Here is a 9,059-nt window from a genome sequence, read left to right on the forward strand (position 1 = left end):
AATATTAGTAGGAATAACCATTGTGAGTATTTTATATACAAGAACAGGCTGGTACAAGGGCATCTTTGGGGCAGGGATATTCTGATGTCTTTGAATTCACGCCCTGTAGAAAACTGTCTAGACACTGTCTTCGTGCAAGCACTAGGAACTGAAGGATGAATTTCCATTGAGTTTTGTAGTCTGAGAAGGGCTGCTATAACACTTGTAGCCATAAAAGTGAGGCACTGAGGCACTGTGCACATCAGGTACACTTGGAGGAAAGATAAGTGTGGTTTTCCTTCTATTGTACTCCAGCTCTCCCCGCTCACCATTGTTCTGCCTTGTGTTTCTCTAGCTGTGTTTCAGAATGTTCAAAGTGTTGCTGTCCTTTACAAATATAGTGAGTGAGCTAGGGAGCACTAGCAGCACAGCATATGCAGAGCTCTGCCACTACCTGTGGATCTGGGCTCCTTCTTGCCTCTGATTCGTTTTGAATTCCCAATCTGTCAAATGGCATTGAGGTCCTGACCCTCCCAGATCTTATGGATCTCAGAGGAGTTCAAGGAAATTCACAACCATGAACTCTGTGCTAATGGAGTTGCTTTCTTTGAACATTTCCTTGTCCTGTTGTGGGGCTCCGGGAAAGCCCTAGGTGGCTATTAGTATTCCTTTGTTCTTGGCTGTCTTTCAATAGTAAAGGCAGAACCCAGCCTATAATTCCAGGGCAAGACTGTTCACACCCCCTCAAAGAACTTTAAAAACCAGGATCACAGCACTGGTAAGGGCAGGGCGAGGGAAGAGGGTAAGAGGCAGATACAACCTTTAACCCAAGTACAATGTTCAATAGATGAGAAAGTGCACTTGACTCGGCAGTCAGGACATGTCTAGTGTGATCTCTGCCATTATTAACATACTGAAGGCTTTAGGGAAAGTCATTTAATCTCTTTGGCTTCCTCTCTCATGTATTTGTAAGAAATGATTTTAATGATCCCTTGTAGAAACAGATTAACATACTCTCACCCTGTCTCTCTCTTTCCTCTGTGCCTTTATATCTGATGCCTGAATACCTAACGCTTTTAAGTAGAATACAAGGGAGCCTGGGTGGCTCAGTTGATTAAGCATCCAACATCAGCTCAGGTCATGATCTCATGGTTTGGTTCATGGGTTTGAGCCTCGCGCCAGGCTCTGTGCTGACAGCTCAGGGCCTGGAGCCTGCTTCAGATTCTGTGTCTCCCTCTCTCTTTGCTTCTCTCCCATTTGTGCTCTGCCTCTCTCTGTCTTTCAAAAATAAATAAATGTTAAAAAAATTAATAAAAAATAGAATATATATGCAGACACTCAAATTCCCTATGAATTTATTTGCTTGAAAATTAGTTAGCAATGTGAAGATTTTCCTACCTTGTTTTCCTTTTCACAATCACTGTTCTTTCCAAAGAGGAGAGAAAACAGAATGTAAAATGTGCATCAAAAAGGAGTGTAGGGGCGCCTGGGTGCCTCAGTCGGTTAAGTGACCAACTTCAGCTCAGGTCATGATCTCACAGTCTGTGAGTTCAAGCCTCGTGTCAGGCTCTGTGCTGACAGCTCAGAGCCTGGAGCCTGCTTTGGATTCTGTGTCTCCCTCTCTCTCTGCCCTTCCTCTGTTCACTCTCTGACTCTCTCTCTCTCTCTCAAAATTAAATAAACATTAAAAACATATTAAAAAATAAATATTTAAAAAGTTAAAAAAAAAGATTCTATATTTGGCTCTTTCTCTTTAGTGAGGCAATCAGTCAGTAGATATAGAGATGCAGATCTTTGTAAGATCCTGATGGGCAAGACCACACCCTTGAGGTTGAGGCCAGTGTCATCATCAAAAATGTCAAAGCCAAAATTCAAGACAAGGAAGACTTCCCACTTAACCAGCAGCATCTGATTTTTGTGAGTAAACAGTTGGAGAGTGACCACACTCAGACTGCAATATCCAGAAAAAAATCTACCCTGAACTCAGTATTTCTCCTGTCAAGTGGCATTATTGAAGCTTCCTTCTACCAGTTTGCCCAAAAATACAACTTTAACAAGATGATATGTCCCAAGTATATTCCTTGCCTGTACCCCCACACTGACAAATGTTACAATCCACACCAACAACTTGTACCCACAAGGGTGACCTCCTGCACAGCTCTATGGCCCTGGGGCCAAAAAAAGGGGGAGGGATTATAGATTTAAACCTAAATGTACCAGTAATTACATTAAATGTAAATAAGCTAAATACTCTAGGCATAAATCAAAGGTTGGTAATCTATTTTCTCCTTTAAAAATGCTTAAGTAATGCTGCTTTTAAGAGACACACCTCAAAGATACAGCAAGGTTGAAGTAGAAGGATGGAAAAATATATCATGCAAATATTAACCAAAGAAGTTGGCATCCTGCTGTCAGACAAAGCAGACTTGAAGATAAGAAGCATCCTTAGAAATAAAGGACATTTCATAACAACAAGTTGATACAACAAGAATATATAGAAATTTGTAATATTTATGATACATAAATTGACAGCACTGAAAGTTTACTATGATAGTGGGAGATTTTAAAGAACCTCTCATAGTCACAGAACAGAGAAGAAAGTAAGTGTCTAGATCTGAGCACATAATTAATTTTAATTGGCATCCATTAAAGACTGTATCCAAAGTTGCACAATCACATTCTTTTCAAGTGCACGTGAGGGAGTGAAGGGGGTCAGAGAGAGCTCTCATCACAGAAGGCCCATACAAAGAAGAAACTGTCTAATGAAGAGACAGATTCCAGCAGGTGGGCCTTGTAGATGTGTGTAGACAGAATGCCGAGCGTGTTACCATAGGAATTCACGTACGGGGAACCAGGCATTCTTCCAGTAAAGGTGAGTCACAAATTGAGAGGAAGAAGTGGAGAAGGAGCAATTCCCATCCTCTCTAGTCTTGTAGTTACATATTGTACTCACAGTAAATGCCACGGGAATGCACCTGTATCAAACCTGCCATTCAACACTGTTCGTTTACGTATTTAATGATGATTTAGTGGTTGCCTATCTTGTATCCGGTACCATGTGGGTGCTGAGCTATATGAATAAACAAGACACAGGGGTTCACTGTCATCTGTGCAGACAGATACATTAAGTGAAAATTATGACTTGGTGAATTAAGTAGTCCAGAGTATTAGAGCTGAATAAAAAGGACTCCAGTTTGAAGAGTGGGAAGCTACGTATCTGGATATCAGGAGTCAGTCCACCCCATACTCCCCAAAATGATCAGAGGTAGGTGGAAAGAATCAAGAAAACATTTTTGGAGAACACTATTTTTAAAATGTCCATCATTTGGTATAGAGATACAGTAAAGACAGGGAGAGACAGGGGCGTGAGAGAAGCCAGCAAGGTGAAATGCAAAACTTCACCACTGGAAAGCATAAAGTAGCTTTGCAATGCTGTTGAGATGGAGAGGTGTCTGGGAAAGTGAAGGAAAGTAAGGTGCAGAAGAGGATGCTTCTGTATGTATATAGCACGAGAGACAGATAATGATGGATTATTCTGGAAAATGGGACTACGGGCATTGTAAAAATGGCCACAATGCTTTTGAGCTCTTTGCCCCAGGAGGTAGAGATGCTCACGCCACCCTTTGAATTGGATCTGGCCTGGGTATTTGCTTCCATTCACCGAATGCAGCTGGAGTGGCACTGGTGCGTTCTGGGCCGTGAGCTTTGGCTCTCACAGTCAAGACTGACACATGAGTGGGGCCAGCCTGAGGGAAGATGTGAAGCGTGTGGCCAGTCATGCTAACGGCCCTAGCTGACAACTGGGCAACTCCTGGAAGCCCATCTCAGTGACTGCCAGCCGACCATAGACGCATGAGTGAGGCCAGCCAAGACCAGTATAAACAGTACCCAGCTCAACCCCCAGCTCAGCCTAGCCCAATCTGCTGACCCACGGAATTGTGAATGAAATTAATTGCTGCTGGCTTTCTAAAGTTTAAATTTAATTTCTTTAAGTTGTGGTAGAAAACATATACAATTGACCCTGGTAATCATTGTTAAGTGTACAGTTCAGTAGCATTTACTATAATCACCTTGTCATGTAACAGGTCTCTAGAACTTTTTCATCTTGCCAAACAGAAATTCTATACTAGCCATTGAATAATTTTCCATCCCCACTTCCCACAGCCCTTGGCAACCACCATTCCACTTTCCGGTCCACCACTCTAGATATCTCATGTAGGTGGAATTGTACAGTATTTGTATTATTGCAACCAACCTATTTCACTCAGCAAAATGTCCTCAAAGGTCACCCACATGTGAAATTGTGGCTATCTTAAGGCGCTATATTTTGGGGGTGGTTAATTATGCAGCCCGAGGTAACCAATATAAAAAGCTGATTCATTAAGTCTGGGGTAAGGACTTTCAACCGGGTGAAAATATTGGCTTAGGTATTACCTGGAGTAAGAAAGCAAGAGGAGAGACTTCAGAGTCAAACCACAAGCCATGCAGGGAGGCTTAGGAGTGAGGGTAAGGCCCATGAGCTTTATCCTCCTAGCCTGTTTCCCTAACCTGCCTTTCAGAATGACGTCAATGGGTGTTTGTGTTCATGATGAAAAGTGTTCTTTGGTTGGTTATGTTGAAGAAATGCTACTTATGAGAAGGTGCTCTTAGAAAATCACTGTTGTCATTAAGAGTCCTAAGAACTCCTCTATGCTCAATCTGACATTGCCCAAACATGTTAATTTATGGTATTTCTCCCCCCAAGTTTATTATATTACCATCCTACAGAACACACCAAGAGGCTAACTGTAGCATGGTTCCCAACTTATTAAACTTATGACACATTTCTGTCATGTATAGTTATTGATAGAGTACATAGTTTAAGAAACACTGCATATCTCTCCAGTAAAAATATATTGGGAGCCACATATGTAACTCTGAATTTTTTAATAGCCACCTTTAGAAAAGTAAAAAGAAATTGGTAAAATTAATTCAATATGTTTTATTTAATCTAATTTATCTGTAATATTATTTCATCATGGGACTGCTCTACTCATTTACATAATTTATATGTAAGTTATTGAGATGTTTTTCTTGTTTTTTTGCTTAGTTTTCAAAATCCGGGCTGTATTTCACACTTAAACACACATCTCAGTTTGGACCAGCCATATTTCAAGTGCTCACTAACCACCTGGGACTAGGAGCTCCCATATTGGACAGCCCAGCTCTGAAGAGACCAGCAGGGAGCTCAGATCTGGTTCTTCCAGGCTTCCGGTAGGTTTGCTTTGCTTGGTTGCAGTTTGGACTTAGGCCCTCCCTTTCTTCTGAGAGATGCTATAGGGAGCATCCACATATAAAAGAGCCTGGTGTTTATTGTAAGGATGTTCATGCTAACATGAACAGTGTTCTCTCCGCAAATATCCTGGGGGAAGTATATTTCTGCTCCTGGAATCTAATGTAATTTGTTTTTTTTTTTAATTGTCTTGTGCCGGAGTCCAGCTCCAGCAGGTCCAGGGGTCCCTGAAGGATGGACGGTGTTGAGGAGAGAGTGAGAGCCTTGAGTTTTTTTCTTGATCATGAGACAGGCATCTCAGCTCTGTCTGTTTTGGTGTCTTTATTTATAGGTCAAGCGATAACATGACATTAGAAAATAGAATTTTTTACAGTGGCTAGTTCTTTGTGATGAGATGCTTTGATCATCAAAAGTGTACAAAAACAAGTTTTACAGAAGCATTTTTATAGAACTTCCCTCTTTATTCTTGGCGTGAGTCCCCCAGATTAAGAAAGTAACAAACCTATCTTAATGGGTTGGTTTTTTGCCAATAATTATGACTGTTTTTAATTAACAAGTTACAACCAAGTCATGTAACTTACTTACAATGAAGCTGAATAAGTCTTATAACCAAGTATAACAGGATGTTTTCAGTAAAAAACAAGATAATATACATATTATTTAAATTAGTAATGCTAAGATTAAAACATAAGTTAAGTTGTATATGGATAGACTAGGAGTTATTTTATTTGGCTCACTAACCGCAAGAGAAAGAATGTTTGTTAACAAGTTGCTTGAGAAAGCCCTTTCTTTGATGTAAGCACAACGGGGGCCCTGTGTGCGTTAGCCTTACACCTGGGTTTCTAGTTTTTTATCCATTCTCGTAACTGAAGTCAGTACAAGGGAAGGTATTTGTGACTCCAGTTAGCAAAGGTATATGTAGCAACTTATGTCCAGACCTTGTCTGTTTCTTATCTCTAAGTTAGGCTTTTCTTCTCCAGGCCAGAGTTAATCCTAACTCATGTTCTTAGCTCCCCCTTATTATTTATGTCTTGGGTCTGCACGGCTCATTAGAAGAGCCTTTTGGCAAACATCTGCAGTGCTTTGATCTAAAATCTCTTATGTAGGGGCAGGAATATGACTTTTCTTATGGGGTAACTGTGTGGGGAATATCGGTCTGATTTGGAACATCTTGAGGCCTAATCATTAACAGCAGTCCCATTCCCAATATGAGCCAATAATAGAAGGAGATACCAGTTTCACTTAATGGTAGGAGCTGTGCAAACATCTGCTATTTCTTTGCTGTGACTGTGTCACCCAGCAAGGCCGATGCGGCTCCCAGCAGTCTTGTTAGGTATTTTTTTTTCCCCTGATTTGCTGGACATTATAAGTTGTGTAACTCTTTTTCTATTTTTCACTGGCTACCAAAAATACAGAATGGCCACATATAGCATTTCTGAAAATGTGTTTAGTCTATTAACGAGCCTGCAAAACGCTAGTGTTATTTAGAACACATTTTGGGAAATCGTTCAGCTAACAGAGAAGCAGATCCAAATGACAACTCTGATAGAGAGTGAAGGAGTGAGGAAATAGAGATAGCAGACCAAGAGGGGAGCAAGGGGCTGGGGGGGGCGGGGAGTGGACACCCGGTCCCACAGGCTTGACTGCCTCCCATCTAGGCACTTGGAACTTTTGGCCAGGAGGTTTTAAAAACCCAGGGCCCCACTTGCCCCATGTTGCTGGGGATGGTGGTGACTGTCCCTGGCTATACCACGGTGGTCCACATGGGCTGGCAGGTAGGGAACCCCAGGAGCCAGGCCAGTTGGCCTTGAGAGTCCCCAAAGACCTGGACATGGGGCGCCCGCAGAGGGTATCAGCACTCCCCTGGTTTCCCTAGCAGGTTTCCCCGACCAGGACCTAATGCCATGCCCAGCCTGCCGGAGGTGCGTTAATTTCCCTTGGATTCTGGTCAGATTTGTCTTGCGTAGCCGCTCAAGCCACCTCAGGGCTGTTGGATACTCCTACAGAAGATCTGAGAAACTCTTGACAACCTTTAGCAATCCAGCCAGGGGGTGGATGAAGGGCGCAGGTAGCGGTGAGACTTTTGAAGTGCAAAGAGTGTCATTTTACCGTTCATTTCCTCTTTCCGGCGATAGAGATGGGGATTTCTTCACCGGGCCCACCCGATTTTGTCGCGTTCGGTCCCATTCTGCCTCGCCGGCAGGCCAGCTTCCCTGCGGCCACTTCAGCTCTGTAAGCGGAGATTTCCACGCCAAGGCCACCCCCTCAGCCCAGCGCTCCTCCACTGGGACATCCCTCGAGGGGGCGTGGGGCGGCAGGACCCCATCACCCGCGGGAGAGAAGGGATGGAGGAGGCCGGGAGGGGAGGGGAGCGAGCGCAGAATGCAAGTGGGCTCTCCCAGCGCGCCGCTAGGGGCGCTCTGGCCGGGCTCCAGTCCAGCCAGCAGGGGACAGGGGGTTGGCGTCCGGGAAGGTCGCTGTCGAGGCCCGGCTCAGGGCGGAACATTCGGCGCAGGTGGGGCGGGTGCGGAGGGCTGGCTCCACGCGGGATGGCACCGAGCGGAGTCACTATCTGTTTATCCCAGCGCCGCCTGCGAGGTCCGTGCCCCGCGGAGAGGGCGACCAGACGGTCTGGAGCAGCATGATGGCTCCAGGTTCTGGGTGGGGTGTGCTGAAGTCAGAGGAGGGGGTCCTAAAACACGGGGATGGTGCCACCGGACCTGCTCCACTCGGCTTTCCCCTCAGTTCTGAGTAAGATCCAAAGACTGGAGCCTGGTCTGGGAGTGAGGGGCGGTCTCGGGGTATAGTTGGGTCAAAAGAAGGCACAGAGTGTGGGTCAAGGTCAGGCACACCCAGGCCACACTGCCAGTTTTGAAATGCATTTTCCTGCTGTATGACTTTAGGCAAGGCTCTCAGCCTTTCTGCACCAGTAAAATTGGGGAAGATCACCATGACTACCTCAGCGGGTCCTTAAGAAGATTCAAGATGTTTGTTGAGTGCTGAGTACATGGTCAGCTTAAAGGGTGCTGTGTAAGTAAGTGTTGGGTAAATAAATAAAACAGCAGGAAGGGACTTGGAGCTGAGGACTGGGGAATACCAGAGTGACTTCCTTCCTGGCCTAGCCAGAGTCATGAGATAAGGGGCGTGTGGACTCTCGAGATGAAGAGAGCAATCCAAACACATGTACGGATGGCTGACGTGCAAGCCACAGGGCTCACAGGGGACCCTGGGGAAACCCTGGGCCAGAGATGCTGGGCTGTGCGCTATGTTCCAGTTTGTTTTTAGAATTCACTTACAAAATAGCTGGGTCAGCACCTGGTGCAAATCTGAGGTCTTCTATTCTGCTGACCTAAGGAACATTCAGTGTATAATGGAATGTCTGGCCAACAATTCAGCATCTCGTCACATAATTCATCATCCAAACCCAGACACATCCAAACCCAGAAATATTCAGCTTTGATTGTTCTGCTACCCAAATTAACATCAAATATTTCCATTAACTGTTTTCAAAAACATGTTTTTCTAAAAAATAATATACATATGTACAGTTCTTGCTATGTATTGCAGCCTCCGAACTTTAGATGCTGCAAGATTGTGGGCTTTTTATTCAGTGCCTTAATAATCTAACATAGTAATAAATATATCTGATTAAAAATAAGGGCTCAAAATAGTAGGTCCATCAAAAGATTGAAATATTTCAAGTTTTAGAATTTCAAAATTGTATGTTGTATAGCTTTTGAGTACTTATTGAAGTTGTTCAAAGCCTTTTTCAGGGAAAAAAATTAAAATTTTTTTGAACATTTATTTA

At 43.8% G+C, this 9,059-nt stretch overlaps 1 long non-coding RNA gene across 2 annotated transcripts in view; it reads left to right on the forward strand.

Annotated features, from left to right (window-relative positions):
* The window catches only part of LOC115298110, a 32,967-nt gene extending 24,652 nt beyond the window's left edge, over positions 1–8,315 (forward strand). Inside the window, exons 3-6 of one of the 2 annotated variants that reach the window (XR_003911603.1) lie at positions 5,069–5,232; positions 7,128–7,173; positions 7,387–7,483; positions 8,155–8,315. This is a non-coding gene — a long non-coding RNA (uncharacterized LOC115298110). The remainder of the gene's footprint in view (positions 1–5,068; positions 5,233–7,127; positions 7,174–7,386; positions 7,484–8,154) is intronic. The other variant, XR_003911602.1, reaches the window with a different exon arrangement.
* The last annotated feature ends 744 nt before the right edge of the window (positions 8,316–9,059 follow it).

The sequence above is a fragment of the Suricata suricatta genome, chromosome 8 (assembly GCF_006229205.1).
Source record: "Suricata suricatta isolate VVHF042 chromosome 8, meerkat_22Aug2017_6uvM2_HiC, whole genome shotgun sequence".
NCBI lineage: Eukaryota > Metazoa > Chordata > Mammalia > Carnivora > Herpestidae > Suricata > Suricata suricatta.